Source organism: Lynx canadensis, chromosome A2, assembly GCF_007474595.2.
Source record: "Lynx canadensis isolate LIC74 chromosome A2, mLynCan4.pri.v2, whole genome shotgun sequence".
Taxonomy (NCBI): domain Eukaryota; kingdom Metazoa; phylum Chordata; class Mammalia; order Carnivora; family Felidae; genus Lynx; species Lynx canadensis.
The window spans coordinates 157,823,337-157,841,217 of record NC_044304.2 but is presented as its reverse complement, the minus strand read 5'-3'; the positions used below and the strand labels follow the sequence as shown (position 1 = coordinate 157,841,217).

Below are 17,881 nucleotides of genomic sequence, written 5' to 3'. Positions count from 1 at the left end.
TGTGGACTGGTCTCATGGGCTATTATTTGTCACTGGTTCTTGATTGGAGGCGTCAGTTCTTTGCCGCTGGGCTGCTCACACCATGGCAAGGAGAAGGGAAGGACATACAAGACAGCCAGCCCAGGACAGAAGTAGCTATGTTTTTTATGACCAGACTTCAGCAGTGATTCACCATCTTACCATCTCTTCTGCCAGGTGCCGTTAGTCACACAGACCACCTCTGGTACAATGTGGGATCAGATTCCACAAGGTTGTCCACACCAGATGGCAGGAATCCTTGGTAGCCATCTTGGAGGCTGATTACCGCACCATCTTACTGACTTTGTTCTGGCAAAGCCTGAGTGTTAGGCGGTGGCAAAGTTGTTTTCGTGATGTCATAATACATTCTTGGTCTTTATATACAAGAAGGAAGAAGACTTAGCCTTTTAGAATTCGCTGTTTGATTCTTTACATGCATAACCTGCTTCAAGCAAAGTTACATTCAACAACCAAAACACTAGTCTTTGTGTTCATAGCCCTTAATTATTTATTCCTTTGGGATTTAGGCAAGTTGGGGGCAAGCTCTGGTCCATCACTTAATTCCATATGGCCCATAGGAATGCATAGGGCAGGCCTATCTTAATTTATTCCATACAACTTTCCTTTTCAGATAGAGCTATAAAATCTTTGTGTTTCTCTGTGTTGGCTCAGTTCTTCCTTGCATGGTTCATGAATATTAGCTCAGAATGAGGAATGTCTCTTACAGATTTTCCCCTTGATATTTTTATGTTTATTTATTACTTTCTGACTCAGTGTGTCTTGACTGAAGGCTAGAATCACCTATTTCAACCTTCTTAATTATCCAGTCAGTCATGCCCACATTTATTTCAGTTTCTTGAGAACTTTTGAAGAAGCTGTTATCTCCTGTAACTCCGTAGACGCTTTGATTGACGTATAGTCTATGGTGTCTTCACTAGATATAGGAAGGGGGATTTTTAAGGATGCTTCCTTCGTATCAGGAGATTAAAGAACTGGTTGCTGTATTTTAAATGCCTTAAAAAGCCAAAGAATAACAAGGTTTTTGCAGATACGTAGGTGTGTAGGATAGAAGTAAAATATGGTAAATATAATGATAAAATTGCACAATAATTAGGGGTGCCTAAATTATTAGGCTCAGTCGCTTAAGCATCTGACTTCGGCTCAGGTCATGATCTCGCGGTTCGTGTGTTCGAGCCCCGCATCAAGTTCTGTGCTCACAGCTCAGAGCCTGGAGCCTGCTTCAAATTCTGTCTCCCTGTCTATGTCTCTGTCTCTGTCTCTGTCTCTGCCCCTCTCCTACTCACACGCTCGCTCTCTCTCAAAAATAAATAAATGTTAAAAAAATTTAAATACAATAAAAAATTAAGCAGTGTTATGTAGCTCAGTTTCCTGATGAAAAAACAGGCCCATAAAGTTTAAATGACTCAAAAGAAAATGGTAGAGCTAGTCAGAGGCACCTGTTGGGTCAATACCCATGTTTTCTATAAAAAACTGGGACTCAGCTAATACTGCTGGTTTTCAACACACTGTATCTTTGGCCCGTTGGGCAAGTTGGTTGCACAAGGTATTTAGTATGGGAATGAATGCCAGTGTCACCGTCAAAGTGGTAACAGTGTGTTCACATTTCTATCTTGTCACTCACTCCTACCCTCAACTCTGAGGTGGCAGTAGTTGGGCCAGACCAAGAATGACCAAACAAACTGATCAATTATTAAGTTACATAAAAGCCCCTAATAGGCCTTAGGATTGAGCCAAGGTAGAACATTGAAGAACCAAATCGATTTGGTAATAGAAAATTAGCAAGGGCATGGGTAGCCTCTGAGTCTATGAATGTCTTCCTTTGTGCTACAAATGAGTATTTTGGCATTCCAGAAAGTGTTGCGATAAACAGAAGACCATGTTTCAGACCGTGTGGTGAAAATGACTCTAGTTGTAGTCAGGAATAGGACTCTAGATTCAAGTTCTGGTTTTATCTTCTCTGTTAATCCTTGCAAGTCCCGGAATAACACAATATGGTATCAAACAGTGATCAGAAATACACAACATCGTGTGGGTCTACTGGTAAAACCACAGTAGAACTTGATTGAAAAGATACAATGAACCCTGGTGTATATGATGAAATGAGACTAACAGGAAGGTTGAGTTGATGCTAAAACACCAATTTGCTATTACAGACATAACAAGATTATTCTAGGCTACCAGGCTATTATTCTAGACTATTCTGAATGTACCAGAACTGTAAATTCAGGGGCAGAGATAGAGATCCAGACATATGGTCTCCTTGGCTTTCATTATATCTTCCTCAGAACTGAGGAAAGTTTATTTTTTCAGCAAATAAATGAATTATTGAAGAATGTCTTGTATTAAATCAATTTTTTGACGTTTATTAATTTATTTTCAGAGAGATAGAGACAGCACAGGTAGGGAAGGGGGCAGAGAGAGGGAGAGGGAGAGGGAGAGAGAGAATCCCAAGCAGGCTCTATGCCACCAGCACAGAGCCCGACATGGGGCTCGAACCCACAAGCTGTGAGATCATGACCTGAGCCAAAGTTGGATGCCTAACTGACTGAGCCACCCAGGTGCCCCTAAATCAGTGTTTTTGATGTTTTCCCACAGTCCTCCAGCACCGGCATGGCCATATCCAAAGTTTTGAAGTCTACTCTTGAAAGACAAGGGTAGTATGTATAAACTTTTTAAACCTGTGCTCCTTTTGATAAATATATAAGAAACGTTACATATAATAGAAAATTGCTTATCATTTTACATCTCATCTTAATGGCTGTTACCTCAAATGTTTCTGTTATATTTGGGGGGACCAGGAATTTGGGTTTGAATATAACTTTTTCCAGTCAGAATAATAAGAAATTGACTTCTCATTGACCTTTGAATAGAATGTCTGATTTTTCATAAGTAGACTACCAATGTTAAACAAGAAATGCTAGTGTATTAATCCCAATTTAAAGATGAGGACATTGATTCTCAAGTAGTTGGGATGGCAGGTAAAGGTAAGTTTAGAACTCAGAGAAGTCGGCTGACTACCACTTAGTCTTGGCCATTAGTAGCGTGCGGTTTTAGTTTTTAGATGTTTACAAATAATAAAGTCATTATATTTTCTTGAACTAGCTATGCAAATTATGTTTTGAGTTGTTCGCTTACACATATGGAAGTCTTCCTAAGGCATGTGAAATTAAGTCAGCCCTGACTTTCTCATACACTTGTAATAATGAACAAATAATGTTATACACGTGGCAGTATTCTAAAAGTGCTAAAGAAGTATTTTAATATAAGGCCGTAGTATTTCGTTTTACTTTCTAGAGCTTTTTTTTTTTAGTAACTATTCTCAGTAATACTGCCTTTCAAAAGATACCAATCCATTTATTTCTGTAAGTGTACAATTTATGAACCTAGATTTAATCAATCAGAATAAAAATTATTGAAAATATCCTTTTCAGTTTGATAATTGCTTGGGTCCAGGTCTATTGAAATGTCACGGAATCTTCACAGATGTTTTTAATCTCCAGTTACAGACATCTTTATTGGGGTGCCTGCGTGGTTGAGTTGGTTAAGTGTCCAACTCTTGATTTCATGATCTCACAGTTTGTGAGTTTGAGCCGAGTCAGGAGCTTCACAGCGTGGACCCTGCTTGGAATTCTCACTCTGCTCTCTCTGCCCCTCCCCTGCGTGTGCACTCTCTCTCCCCGCCCCACCCTTTCTCTCTCTCTTTCTTTCTCTCAAAATAAATAAACATTAAGAAAACAAAATAAAACAACCACATCTTTATTGATCTACGTAATTTCATAAATCTCACTATTTTCTCCTTGGAGCTGTATCTCTTTCCCACTTCTGCCCAGCCACGTGCCAACAACTTTTAGATGTGGTGAAATCAATTTAGAGATGGCAAACTGGACTGTTAGAAATTGTAAGCTGTTAGCAAGTTTGAATATTATGCCAGACAGAGCAAACTGTATAAATATATAAAGCTCAACTCCATTGACTGGTATATTTCTTTAAAAAAATAAAACAGGGGCGCCTGGGTGGCTCAGTCGGTTAAACGTCCGACTTCGACTCAGGTCACGATCTTGTGGTCCATGAGTTTGAGCCCTGCGTCGGGCTCTGGGCTGATGGCTCAGAGCCTGGAGCCTGCTTCAGATTCTGTGTCTCCCTCTCTCTCTGCCCCTCCCCATTCATGCTCTGTCTCTCTCTGTCTCAAAAGTAAATAAACATTAAAAAAAATTTAAAAAATAAAAAATAAAACAAAAACCCTGAGTACAGTAAATTCTTAGGCTCCCCTTGAAGGCTAATGAACATATGTTGAGGTAGAAAGGCTTTGTTAAGGGAACCATAGGCAGTTTCCATTGACAACTGAGTGACAGGTTCTTCACTTCATATTCTTAAAACCAGTGAGCTCATCCTTATTAGCATCTCACCGAGGGAACGATGAGACAGGCAGGGGACATTAAGTGAAACTGTCTCCAGTCTACTTTAATTCTTAATGCTTTCCTCAATCATAGTCCCTTCAAATTGACGTTATTATAAATGGTTGACATTTTTCAAAGCCTGTTTTGTTTGGATTTGTTTAACATATTTAAGGCATTTATAACTGTTTAAAGAACTCCTAAGTGCCTCACAAATGACCTCACCCCGCCTGCCCGCCTGTCCTTTACCTTACTGTGTTCTCCAGGGCCTCTGGACTCGGTCTCCCTCCATTCATTCATGTGGTTCACGGGACGCCCCTGCTCCATCCCTTTCCCCTTCTGGGCTCCTTGCCCATAATATCTGTTGGGATTCCCTCCTTTGTACTTGTCTTGCTGAGCTTGATATAAATAATTTTGTCATAATTTTCCTCCTCAATCTCTGTTAGTACGTGATCTTCTGCAAACTGACGTCCGGGGGTGACTAATCCTGGTTCCCCGAGTAGGTGGTAGGCTCTCATTACAGTTGATATGAAGCAGTTATCCTGCTTTTAGAAGAGTACATGGGGCGCCTGGGTGGCTCAGTCGGTTGGGCGCCCGACTTCGGCTCAGGTCATGATCTCGTGGTTTGTGAGTTCGAGCCCTGAGTCACGCTCTGTGCTGACAGCTCGGAGCGTGGAGCCTGCTTCGGATTCTGTGTCTCCCCCTTTCTCTGCCCCTCCCGTGCTCTTGCTCTGTCTCTCTATGTCTCTCTATAATTAATAAACATTAAAAAAAATTTTAGAAGACAGCAACCTCTAGCACCACACAGCACTTAATACAAAAAAGATTGCCTTGATCAAATGGATTTGTGAAATTTGACATTCTGTGTGCCCCTTTTGGAAATTCACCATGGGCAATATCATTTTAAGGAAGTCTGCCAAAAGTCTTAATTTTGTTTGCCTTCCTGTTTCTCAAATGAGTTTGACCACAGAACACTTACCCTTGACCTACCAACACCTAGTGCACGTTGGCTTCCAGTGAGACTAAAGTGTATTTGGCCGTTTATAATCTTGTTTCACGTTTTCTCTACTTTTAAAAGTTGATGGGAAAAAATAATCAACCTGACTTTCAAAATAATAGTAAATGCCACCAATGATTTTAAAGTGCTTCCAATATGCCAAACATTTTATAGGTACTTGCAATTATAAATGCATTTATCTTTGCAGCAAACTTTATCAGGTCGGGACTCTTGGACACACTTTACAGATGACAGAAGCACAAAGAGATGATGCAACTTGCCCAAACATAAGCAGCTAAGAAATGGTTGAAGTGGGGTCTAACAGACATTCTGGCCCCAGAATCCAGTTTTCTAACCACTATGCCATAATGCTCTAGTTGAAAGGGAGTTTTCTCAAAGCAAAGTGAGGTCATGTGCTGAGGAAGTTCTCTCTGTGGCATTTAATTTTCCTTTCTTGGTTCTACTTCGTTCTATGTAATTGAGCAATAGTACCCAACTAGGCTACCTTCAGGCTGCCTGTCCTGCCCCCCTGTGTCCTTGCTTTTTGGGGCTACTTGACAGAGAGCCCTGGTGCGGCTCATTCTTTCTTTAGCATGTACAGAGTGGTTGTGAAGTAACAGCACCCAGGCCAAGAGCAGATCTCTGGGTCTAGGTGCGTACAGGAATGTGATAAAATAGAAGCTTATCCAAACATCCTAACTGAGGAAGTGTCTGTCTAGCGCTTTGTTTTGGGGGTTTCCACGACCACCCCCCAAGTTGGGTGATTCACTAGGAGAACTGACTCACAGGACTTGTCGTGTAGTCCTACTCATGGCTGTGATTTTTTGATTGAAGCATAGTTGACATGTAATGTTATATTAATTCCCGGTGTACAACATAGTGATTGGACAATTGTATCATCAGGCGGAGATCACCATGATAGGTATAGTTACCGTCTGTCACCATACAAAGTTATGATCGTATTATTGACTATCTTCCCTGTGCTGTAGTTTTCAGCCCCATGATTTATTTATTTCAATACTGGATACGTTTGTGGCTCTAATCCCCTTCACCTGTTCTGCCCATCTCCCTACCCTGTCGCCTCTGGCAACTACCAGTTTCTTCTCTGTATTGATGATTCTTTTTCTGGTTTTGTTCATTTGTTTTATGGATTCCACCTATAAGTGAAATCATGTGATACTTGTCTTTGACTTATTTCACTTGGCGTGATCCCCTCAATGTCCATCCGTGTTGTTGCAAATGGCAAGATTCCATTTGTTTTTATGGCTGAGTAACATTCTCTTGTATAAATATGCCACGTTTCTTTACCCATGCCTCCATCCATGAACACTTATGTTGCTTCCATAACCTTGGCTGTTGTGAATAAAGTAGCAATTAACAAAGGGGTGTTTATCTCTTTTCACATTAGTGTTTTTGTTTTCTTTGGGTGCATACCTAGAAGTAGAATTACTGGAGTACATAGTAATTCTATTTCTAATTATTTGAGGAGCTTCCATACTATTTTCCACAGAGGCTGCACCAATTTATATTCCCACTAACGGTGCAGGAGGGTTCCCTTTTCTCCACACCCTCACCAATGCTTGATTTTCTTTCTTTTTTTTTTTTTGGTGATAGTCATGGCTGTGATTTATTAAAGTGAAACGATACAAAGTAGAATAAGCAAAGGGAAAAGGGGGACATGGGGACAAGGTCTAGAGAAAGCCAGTCACTAGTTCAAGAGTTCTTTCCCAGTGGAGTCACACAAGATGTGCTTAATCAAATTGTGACCATACGTGTGAGGTATTGTCACCAGGGAAGCTCAAGGCCCCAAATTTTACTGGGGCACCAATATAGGGCACCTACACCCTCTGCACAGCATGTATCAAAATTCCAGACTCCCAGGAAGAAAACAGGCAGCAGCTCAGCATAAACCACATTGAATAAACAGGTTAGGCCCAGTGAGCCACTGCTAGTTTTAAAAAAAAAATTTTTTTCTTTTAAGTATAGGGAACTGTTTACCATTCAAGTTCTCAGATGTGAGCCAAGGGCCAACCTTGCGGGCAAACCTTTTTTAGGATAACAGTCTGAAGCGTGCTATGTTAACACTTTAGGGCACTCTCTTCCAAAAGAACTCTGGCTCTGCCTTTAGGAAGAAAGCCATCATTTAAGACCCTATGCTGTTCTAAAAAAACTTTTGCCTTCCGTTAATGGAACTAGTGACTTTGTTGTTTGTAACGCTAAAGTTTTTATTCAATGCCATGTTGAAAGGAAAGGTTATTTTATAACAAACACCCAGGGCAGTGAAGATTGCACTAGATTAGAATGTCTCTTTATGTTTGGGATTGAATGGAGAATTGAGACAAGGTTAAATTGCATTTATTCTTTTCTTTTGTGCATGATCTAGAAAACCAGAAGGAGAACACTAAATTATATCAGGCAACCTGTTACTTAGGGTTTTTAAGAGTGTAACTATGTGACATTCTTGCTGAAGAAATCATTACTCATACGCTGTCATTTGAGGATAAAAAAAATCGTTTTTGGTTGAAAAGTGAAAAATGTTTTTAGAAGGTTGGTAAATAAAATGGAAGGAGCAATCTACCAGAGTATGCTTTGTACAAAAGGAAAGTGGGAAATGGTTATTTTGTGATTACATTTCTACAGAGTAGAAGACAATTTTAATACCTATATCAAGGAACATAGATCATTTAGATTCTGAGTGGCTTTATCTAGAGAACAAGCTTGGGCTAATTTTAGAACTGTATTTTTGATAATCCAGAGTATATGTCATTTTGCCCTCTGCCTGCCATGCTGTTAATCTGACAGGCAGTTTCTTATTACAGAATTCTGGTCAGTTCAGTTTAATGACCAATTACGGAAACTCATTATTAATACTTTAACATACTCAATTTTTAGAATACTCTTGAATATATCTGCCCAGAATATTTCCAACTGTGTATCAGGCTTGTATACAACAAGAGAGGCAACTTCAGCAGTAAATAGGGGATGATAAAATATGTGGGAACCAGAATTTTAAGAGTCAGTAAAACTCTTATCATTGCTTATTTACAGAAAAATCCACATCAGTACTCTAATATGATGGGATAGTAAGTTATTTCACGTTTTCAGAGCCAACTTGAAAGATAATCTCTGATGTAGCTTCTTGCCTCCTTTCCTAGACGGTGTTGATGGACACCTATCTCCCCTTCCAGAAATGTCCGTTTCTTTTATACTGTCCTTCATCCCTTCATTCCTTGACCTAATGAACCACCTCCAGCCTCATTCCTGCTTCACACTCCAGGATTTTCCTTTCTTTTCCTTGCTTTCCCATGGATGTCCTCTTAAGGAAAATGACTTCTCTTTGCTATTAAGAAGCAAGTACAGCAATTAAATTAATTCACAGTAAGAAATTGGTGATGAATTATCTTTCCTACTATTATATTTAAAATTTTTAAAAATCTTTATGTATTTTTGAGAATGAGAGAGACAGAGCATGAGCAGGGGAGGAACACAGAGAGAAGGATACACAGAATCCGAAGCAGGCTCCAGGCTCTGAGCTGTCAGCACAGAGCCCGACGCAGGGCTCAATCCCATGAGCTGTGAGATCACGATCTGGGCTGAAGTTGGACGCTTAACCGACTGAGCCACCCAGGCGCCCCTTCTACTTTTACATTTTAAAAGAAGAAACTCTTTGCCCTTCTATACTGCTAGTGGGAATATGTATTTTTATGTCCTTCCTAGAAACGAAAGCACTCTGGCAGTGTGTATATCAAAGATCACGAAAATTTTTCTTAGATTTTTCCCAGTGATTTCATTTTCTAGTAATCTAATTCTAAGATAATAAACTGAAATAAACACTTATATACAAAGATAATGATCATAAGGGTAAGTTTAATAGCTGAAGAAAAAGCGAATTGTGAATATAATGATAAGCATAGTGATGATATTATATGATGATATTATATGTTAGGAAAACAGAACAAAGGAGAGAGAGAGATCGCTAAGCATTCACTGCCCATTCTCAGATGTCTGAGGCCTCCGAGATATCTAAGCCTTGGGCTACTATGGGAGTAGCTTGGAGTCAGGCGGGAGTCATGTCTGCTAAGAGTTACAGCATTTCCAGGTATTTAAAACCGGAGAAAACCAACAAAATCAAGGTTCAGAATAAATTATAAAGCAAACTTTCTGCTTAAAGCTGCCAAAATACCCAAGGTTTAAATAAACAGGGTAGAGTACAAAGCATGGTTAAGAGTACAGGCCTCTTAACTCTGCCTGGGTGGCTCAATCAGTTGAGCGTCCAACTCTTGATTTTGGTTCAGGTCATGATCCCAGGGTCTTGGGATTGAACCCCATGTTGGGCTCCTTAATGAGTGTGGAGCCTGCATAAGATTCTCTCTCTCTCTCTCTCTCTCTCTCTCTCTCTCTCTCTCTTTCTCTCTTCCTCCCTCTCCCTCCCTCCCTCTGCCCCTGTCCCCTGCTCTCGCTTGCTTGCTCTCTCTCTCTCCCAAATAGAAATTAAAAAAGGAAAAAAAAAGGTATGGGCTTCAGATCACATACAATGTCCTCAACACTTGTGTGACCTTGGGCAAGGTATTTAATCCCTCTAAACTTCAATCTGAGTATATTAAATGTGATCATTGTGTTTACCTTATAAAGGGTATTGTGGGGATTCAAGACAGTAATTCAGGTAAAGTGACTAAATATCTCCCATAACAATGTGTTTGTATTAATGTTAGTTAATGAGGAAGACAATTATCAGCAGGTGGCAATGTTAACATTCTAATTTTAAGACACTTTTCGGGGCACCTGGGTGGCTCAGTCGGCTAAGCGCCTGACTTCGGCTCAGGTCATGATCTCACAGTCTGTGAGTTTGAGCCCCGCATCGGGCTCTGTGCTGATAGCTCAGAGCCTGGAGCCTGCTTCAGAGTCTGTGTCTCTCTCTCTCCTTGCCCCTCCCCTGCTCATGCTATGTCTCTCTCTCTCTCTCTGTCTCTCAAAAATAAATAAAAAACATTTTAAAAAATTTAAAAAAAAGGACACTTTTAAAATAATCTGATTTTTCGAAGAATTGGGTTGTATTTTGTTAGGAAAATTCTTAGTTTCTTGAAAAGCATCTTAGATTTTATAGCTACCTACACATCGCATTTAATTATGCTAGATGAGAGGCTATACGCAAGCCACTCCAAATAAATTTTCAGAATTGGTGTGCACGGCACCTTTGAGGAAATAACACTTCTGAATTCTTAACCTTATACACTCAGCCTATAAAGTTACAGTAGAAGTCTCAGAGCCCCGTAAAATCTTTTCAGGGTAATTTGTGCAAGTCCTTTCTTGTCCTGGGTAGATGGATGGGCATCGAATGACTTCACCGAAAATGAGTAAGCTAATAGCAGATTGGGGAATGCCTTCACCAGACTTAACTCCTTGCTTCTTGTTTTAATGAGGCCAAGTCTCTCTGTGGATATAGTGTATGAAATGAGTTGATATGTTCTTATGATTTTTTTTCCCAAAGGATCTGTTTTCTTTTCCATTAAAGAGTTTTAGAGGAGTCAGCATAGTATCACCTGAAAGGTGTTAAATGTAAAATGTAAAAACTCATTAACTTACGTTAGTTAAATTATTGGCAAACAGTAAATTAATCAGGAATGACAGTCTCTCGGCTTCCGCATCGGTCTTTTGCAGTTAGGTTGATTATTGATACTCATTGCCTTGTAATAATTTCTTTGAGTTGTCAGTAAATTAAAAAATAGTTCAGTAAGCATCCCACACAAAGTTCTTTGGAGAATATTTACGATATGGTGCTTCCTCTAGTAATCTTTGATGTGCGGTGATCTGACTGCAGCAGCTGATGTTTCTAGAGATTCTTCTGAAATGCTGAGGTGGCCCCTCGGGGTGTTCATCACTGTGCCTGGGGCCTCATGTGCATGGAACATGGACCCTCAGCCGCAGTTTTGGTGTGCACATTACTTCCATTACAGATGAGGAAAAGGGAGTTCAGAAAGATTTGATCAAGGGCTGAATCTTTTTCCTTATATGAAATTCCTTGCGCGAGTAGAGAGTTTCGTTGTAGTCACAAAAACTAATTGTGGTCCTGGAACTGAGATTAGGTGGCAAACTTCAGCCCCTAGGCGGATCTGGCCCACTGTCTGTTTTTGTACTGCTCACAAGCTAAGAAGTGTTCTGACATTTTTAAATGGTTGGGGGAAAAAAGAAATCTAAAGAATTAGAATAATATTTTATGGCATGTGAAGATTATATGAAATTCAAATTTGAAATGTCAGTTCTGTTGGAATACAAATCTTCCTATTTATTTGTGTATTATCTGTAGCTCTTTCATGATCCCAAAGCAGCGTGAGTGGTTGGGACACGGGCCCTGTGGCCTGCACAGCCAGAAGGAGTTTCTGTCTGCCCCTTTCCAGAAAACTTTCCTGATCCCTGGTCTACACTGATCATTTACCTCAGGACTTTATAAGTGACTTCATTCATCACTGAGTGCTTACCTCTTGCCGTGCACTGTGGGCAGGTTCGTGTACGGGGGTCCGAGAGTGAACAAAAGTTACGACAGACACCTTCATGAGGCTCACAGCCTGAAGGAAGAGTTGGGTTAATATTTTAATAGTAATAAGGTGGACATACTGTGTTTATGTAGCAACATTACTTGGTCATTTGAATAAAATATTTTAATACTCATAGGCTATTTATAAAATAATGAAATGGGTTAATGTAATAATACAGTTATTTGGTTAATGTAAGCAGTTAGCACAACCCTTATTGTTTAAACCTTTTTTCTTTAAAAATGTAAGTCTACCACGCTCAACATAAACCTATCTCTTTTAGATGATTTGTGATTTTATTGTGATGAGGCTCATGCATTACATATATTGCATGCATTTTTGTGTTTGCTATGACCTTAGATGTTGGCAGTGTTAGAAACCGAAGTGAGCTATTGTCATTCTAGGACATGTTCTGCAAACTGTTCATTGCTAAATTTTTATTGAGTCCCTGATATCAGTTTGATTCCTTGTCATTTGTCTTTCTTTTAAGAAATAAATTACAACTCATTGTAAAACATTTCGGGGGGGTGGGGTGCCTGGATGGCACAGTCTGTGAAACATCCGACTTCAGTTCAGGTCATGATCTCAAAGTTCATGAGTTCGAGCCCCACGTTGGGCTCTGTGCTGACGGCGTACAGCCTGCTTCAGATCCTGTGTCTCCCACTCTCTGCCCCTTCTCCTCACGCTCTCACATTCTCTCTCTCTCAAAAATAAATAAACATGAGGAAAAAAAATATTCTGAGTTCCTTATGCAGTACTTTCGTAGTGCTTCATTTGTTAGCCTTAATGTACAATTGGTAATTCTCTTCCCTCATTGGATGTTAACTACGTTAATGTTATTGTGGGATTTTAGTTTCCTTAATTGCATATGAAGCACTAGCATATGTCACCTCTTTAAGAATCTGTGTCAGTCATGCCCTAAAACAAAAGTGTTACATGATTTTCTTAGGGCAGCTGTGGAATGGTACCCGGAAAAATAATTGGCAATGTTGCTTTTCTGTATTATGCTTATTGTCTAAGGCTGACCCACATTTGTATTTTAGAGAAGCATTCCGTTAGTGCCATGAGGAGAGAGACGGTGTTAATCCGTCCATCGTTATTCTGTCCATCAAATTTCTGTCGACTGCTTGAAATGCACCTGTACTGTCCCTGCGACTGACACGCAGGTGCCGACGGCTGCTCAAGGAGGCTTGAGTCTTCCCTCCCTGACCGGACATCCAGAATTCCCAAAGTAGTAGGCAAAGATTGGCCAGACGAGAATTTGTGTGTGTGTGTGCGTCCGTGCGTGCGTGCGTGCGTGCGTGCGTGTGTGTGTGTGTGAGAGATGTGTTCCACTTGGGTTCCTTTGCTCCGTGAGCTCACTCCCTCATGTGTAAAGTTCTGCTTTTGTTTACTTAAGTAGGTTTGCTTGTTTGTCTTCATTCTCCTCAAGTCTGCTGAATCAGCATGTTGGCAACCGGCCTGATTTACCTTATTTGTAACTTCTCTACATCTTTCTGCACCTTCCAGTTTTGTTTTCCTGAACCTTAAGGCACCTGTCATTTTAATATGAATTCATGATATTTGCTTGATATTGTGAATTCTTTCATTTTCTTAGTACATGTTTTCTATTACAATATGATTCTCAACATTGTAGTTTGGGGATGTTCATTATACCTCTATGGAGCAGAAGCTAATATAATCGGCAGTTTTCTGAGTAGGTATCTCATTCCAGTGTATTGCACTTGACTATTTTCTTTTATATTTTTATTTTCTAAATTAAAAAAAAATTATTTATTGTTTATTTTACATCCAGGTTAGTTAGCATATGGCGCAACAATGATTTCAGGAGTAGATTCCTTAATGCCCCTTAAGCATTTAGCCCATCCCCCCTCCCACAACCCATCCAGCAACCCTATTATGTTCTCTGTACGTAAGAGTCTTTTGTGTTTTGTCCCTCTCCCTACTTTTATATTATTTTTGCTTCCCTTCCCTAATGTTCATCTATTTTGTATCTTAAAGTGAAGTCATATGATATTTGTCTTTCTCTGACTAGTTTTGCTTAGCAAAATACCCTCCAGTTCCATCCATGTAGTTGCAAATGGCACAATTTCATTCTTTTTGATTGACACTTGGCTCTATTTTAGAGTGTAGTTTTAGTCCAAAAGCAGAATGGGATCTCAAATGCCTACACTATCCCCACTACCCAACAAAAAGAAAGGAGAAATTTAGGGATGAATAGAAGACGGACTTTCTTGCAAGCAATCACTGGCTAGTGGTGAAGTGTGGCTAGGAGTTTCTCGGTATGGAAAGAGGAAGAAAAGGAGCCTCCCCTTACCTGGCTGTCTTTCTCACACTCAGACACACACATATTTATAATTTACATGTTTACTGATTATGATATTCATGTTTTTATTTAGCACTGGCCCTTTAGTATCTGGTAGAGCCCCACTTCTTCCATGCACAGTACAGTTTAATAAAACAGCGTACATAGAGTAAGACTCTAAAAAGTAGTCTACTGGACCCCCTGGTCATTTATTTATAATTAAATTTACATGCGTCTTTTTCTGGTTTTGATTTATGGGATGAGAAAGACCTGATGAGGAAGTCTGTGGTAAATACAACACACTGGAACAGAATTCTTAAACTCGTTCAAACTTAGTTCTCCTCGCTTTTCCTTTTGTGTTTGGTTATGGTTTAGAAGGAAGGGGCGGCATTGTGCTTTCTCATCTTCAGAAGACTGTTTTTGGGTTAGAACAAAATTAGGGTAGCCTTGATATTTACACGTACTGAAATTCGTGACATCAATTCTTTGAATTCTAATATAAAACAAAATTAACAGTGTAATATTAAAAAATAATCCACTTAAAAACATGTATCCACCAGTGGAGCTTATTATTAGAATTGAGTTATTTTTTTCAATTTTCTTTTTATGTTTATTTTTGAGAGAGAGAGTGAGCGAGCATGAGCAGGGGAGGGGCAGAGAGAAGAGGGAGACAGAGAATCCAAAGCAGGCTCCAGGCTCTGAGCTGTCAGCACAGAGCCCGACGCGGGGCTCCACTGCGGGGCTGGAACCCACGAACTGTGAGATCATGACCTGAGCTGAAGTCAGATGCCTAACCAACTGAGTCATCCAGGTGCCACTAGAATTGAGTTATTTAAATTTCTATTTGTATAATGACAAAAACTTCATAAGAAAAGCACATAGAATGAGATTGGAGCCACCTGCTGGCTTATAAAACAATAATATGGATCCTAAAAAATATATTCTAAGCAACTAAGAAAAATCAGAGTCAGTAATGGTTAAAACAAATGTTTCCACTCAAACATTGATATGTTAAAGCTGTTCTTAAAACGTTTATTAGTTTATGCTTTGGAAATTTTCCGTATATTTTCAAGTCAGGTATACCTTCATCTATTAGGAAGCTAACACTAGAAACCATCTATTTGGTTTCTAATAGTGATACACTTTCTTATTTGGCCAGATTTCCTAGCTTTTATATCTCCTAGGTCCTTGGATTACTGTGAGTTTTTATTTTGTTTTTTAAACATCAAATCCAGTAAAATTCTTCACAGTATCCAGTGCTTCTGACTCTAGTAAATTGAGCCTTACTCTATACATAAATAATTATAAATAAACATTAATATAAAATAGTTGAACCTCACTTGATACCTAATAGCATTTCTGCATTTTTCCTATTCTGCAGAATTTTGCTGATTATTTCTTTGGTTTTATATGTCTCCTCTTCTAGACCTTCTTGTGTTATCATGAGACCCAGAAAACAGTAAAAACATCTTTAGTTGGCCAAAGGCCTGGTGTTGCACTTTGGCTAGTGCTCCGTTTTGCAGGTGTCCTTCTAGGTGTCGCGAGCTTCCCTGTGAGGGCTGTTGAAGCTGTTTCCGCTTCCAGTGAATTTGTTGCCCATCTGTGATGAGATTAGAATCATTTAAACTCAGGAAGATTCCAAGAAGCTACGGATGGCTGATCGACACCTCAGAGTTTCTAGAAGTTCTTGCTTTAGATACAGTCTGGATTTTTCAGTTCCGGTGATCTGTCTCCGTGTCCTGACTTACACTTTTCTGTGTGTCCGTCTTAAATTGATGAGATAAAGTCAGGTATTATTCAAGCCTTGCTCCTTTTTCGGGGGTAGCTTTTTCCACGATGCCATTCTTGTGGAACCAACTCTGGAGATGTTATTATAACCTTTTTGTGTCTGATATCTAGGCATTTGCTCCCACTTGAGAGTAAAGAAGCAGGATTTCTAGATGTGACATTGTTGCACCCTGCTGTCCGGTGATTAGCAAGTCCACTTAAATCTCTTGTTTTTAGGGGCGCCTGGGTGGCTCAGTCGGTTAAGCGTCTGACTTCAACTCAGGTCATGATCTCACGGTCCGTGAGTTCGAGCCCCGCGTTGGGCTCTGTGTTGACCGCTCAGAGCCTGGGGGCTCATTCAGATACTGTCTCTCCCTCTCTCTCTCTCTCTCTCTCTCTGCCCCTCCCCCACTCATGCTCTGTCTCAAAAATAAACCTTAAAAAAACCCACCTTTTTTAAACCTTAAAATCTCTTGTTTTTATTTCCTTAATCTACAAAATATTATAGTGGGACTAGAATCTTTCTTGGGTTCTCATTCACGATTATTTTTCCTATGGATCTGTGTTGATTCCATGAAGATAGCTGTGAAGGTAAACGGGTCTATTAATTGTTTCTTGTATTATTGTTACTTCTGTTTGCCTTTTTCATTGTGTTTCCTTTTGCTGACGTGATTGTATTATCAGCACTAAAAAGAGCATAGATTATTTCCCATTGTTAAAATTCTGTATTTGGCAGTAAGATCCCATGCTGTTACTCGCCCCCTGCCCCCCTTTGCCAGCTTACATTTTTATTCCTCAGGAATATTAGTGAAACATTTATCAAACCCTTACCATGTAGCAGACTGGTGCCACACATCATTCACTCATGGTCATGAATGCAACATAATTCCTGTCCTCAAGGAACTTTCAGTATAGTGACAGTTTGGTTGGGTGACAATCTAATCTCAGCACTGCTAACATCCCCGTAGGTTCTGGCATATTCCTATATCTTTTTTCTAGGAGCATTAGCTTAAGACGAGTCAACTTCTTTATGCCCTTGCTTGGTGATGATAGTAAATTTCAGTGTTCTTTTAGGGTCAGAAAAGTACATGTAGACGATTTTATAAAGATGATATATACATCTTTTAGGGTATAACATATTTCTAAATTATGAGAAATTAATTTTTTCATTGGTTGCTACCTTGTAGGACAGTAGTCATAAATGAATGAAGCCCAGGCTGAACTTGACACATTTAGGGAGACCTTGAAGTTTGAGAAGAACCTTTAAATCTACTGAGAACAGTTCTTAGAATAATTTAGGAGGCAGTATGGGTGTTTTGTATCCTTGAAAACTCTTTGAATGGCAACTTTATATACTGGATTATATTTAACTTCCCCTTACTCAGCTGTTTGTGAGAGACCACGGATTGTTACGTTCCTGAATTAAGAAGTCTCCAGTCCCACCACGCTCTGGTTTTATACACCTTTGCCTCTGTAAGACATTGGAGGAGAAAGTGTCATTTCAGAAATATTGTTTCTCTAGCCATCAAAGTTCACGAGTGCCAACCAGCTGGCACTTTTGTGACTTCATATATATAAATATATTCCTAGTTTTTCACTAGGTATCTGGTGTAGAAGAGGCAAAGACCTTATAAATTCACTTCATTATGTCCAAAAAATAATCCAAGAGACATATTTATGCAGGTGTAGCTCTCCATGCTTCTTTTTACATTGGGTGAGGAAGGTCCAGTAAAGTAATTTTATACAACAATAGACTTGATTTTACTTGAAATGTAGTTTTATCATTAGTTCAATATTAATATTAGTTTTCCCATTCATGTAAGTGAACTTGGGAGGTCTGCTTTAAAAA

General features: G+C 39.5%; 1 protein-coding gene across 9 annotated transcripts in view; it reads left to right on the top strand.

Moving 5' to 3' along the window:
- Nucleotides 1-17,881, top strand: part of TPK1 (thiamin pyrophosphokinase 1) — a 352,656-nt gene that overhangs the window by 171,546 nt on the left and 163,229 nt on the right. The gene's annotated exons all lie outside the window — the stretch shown is intronic.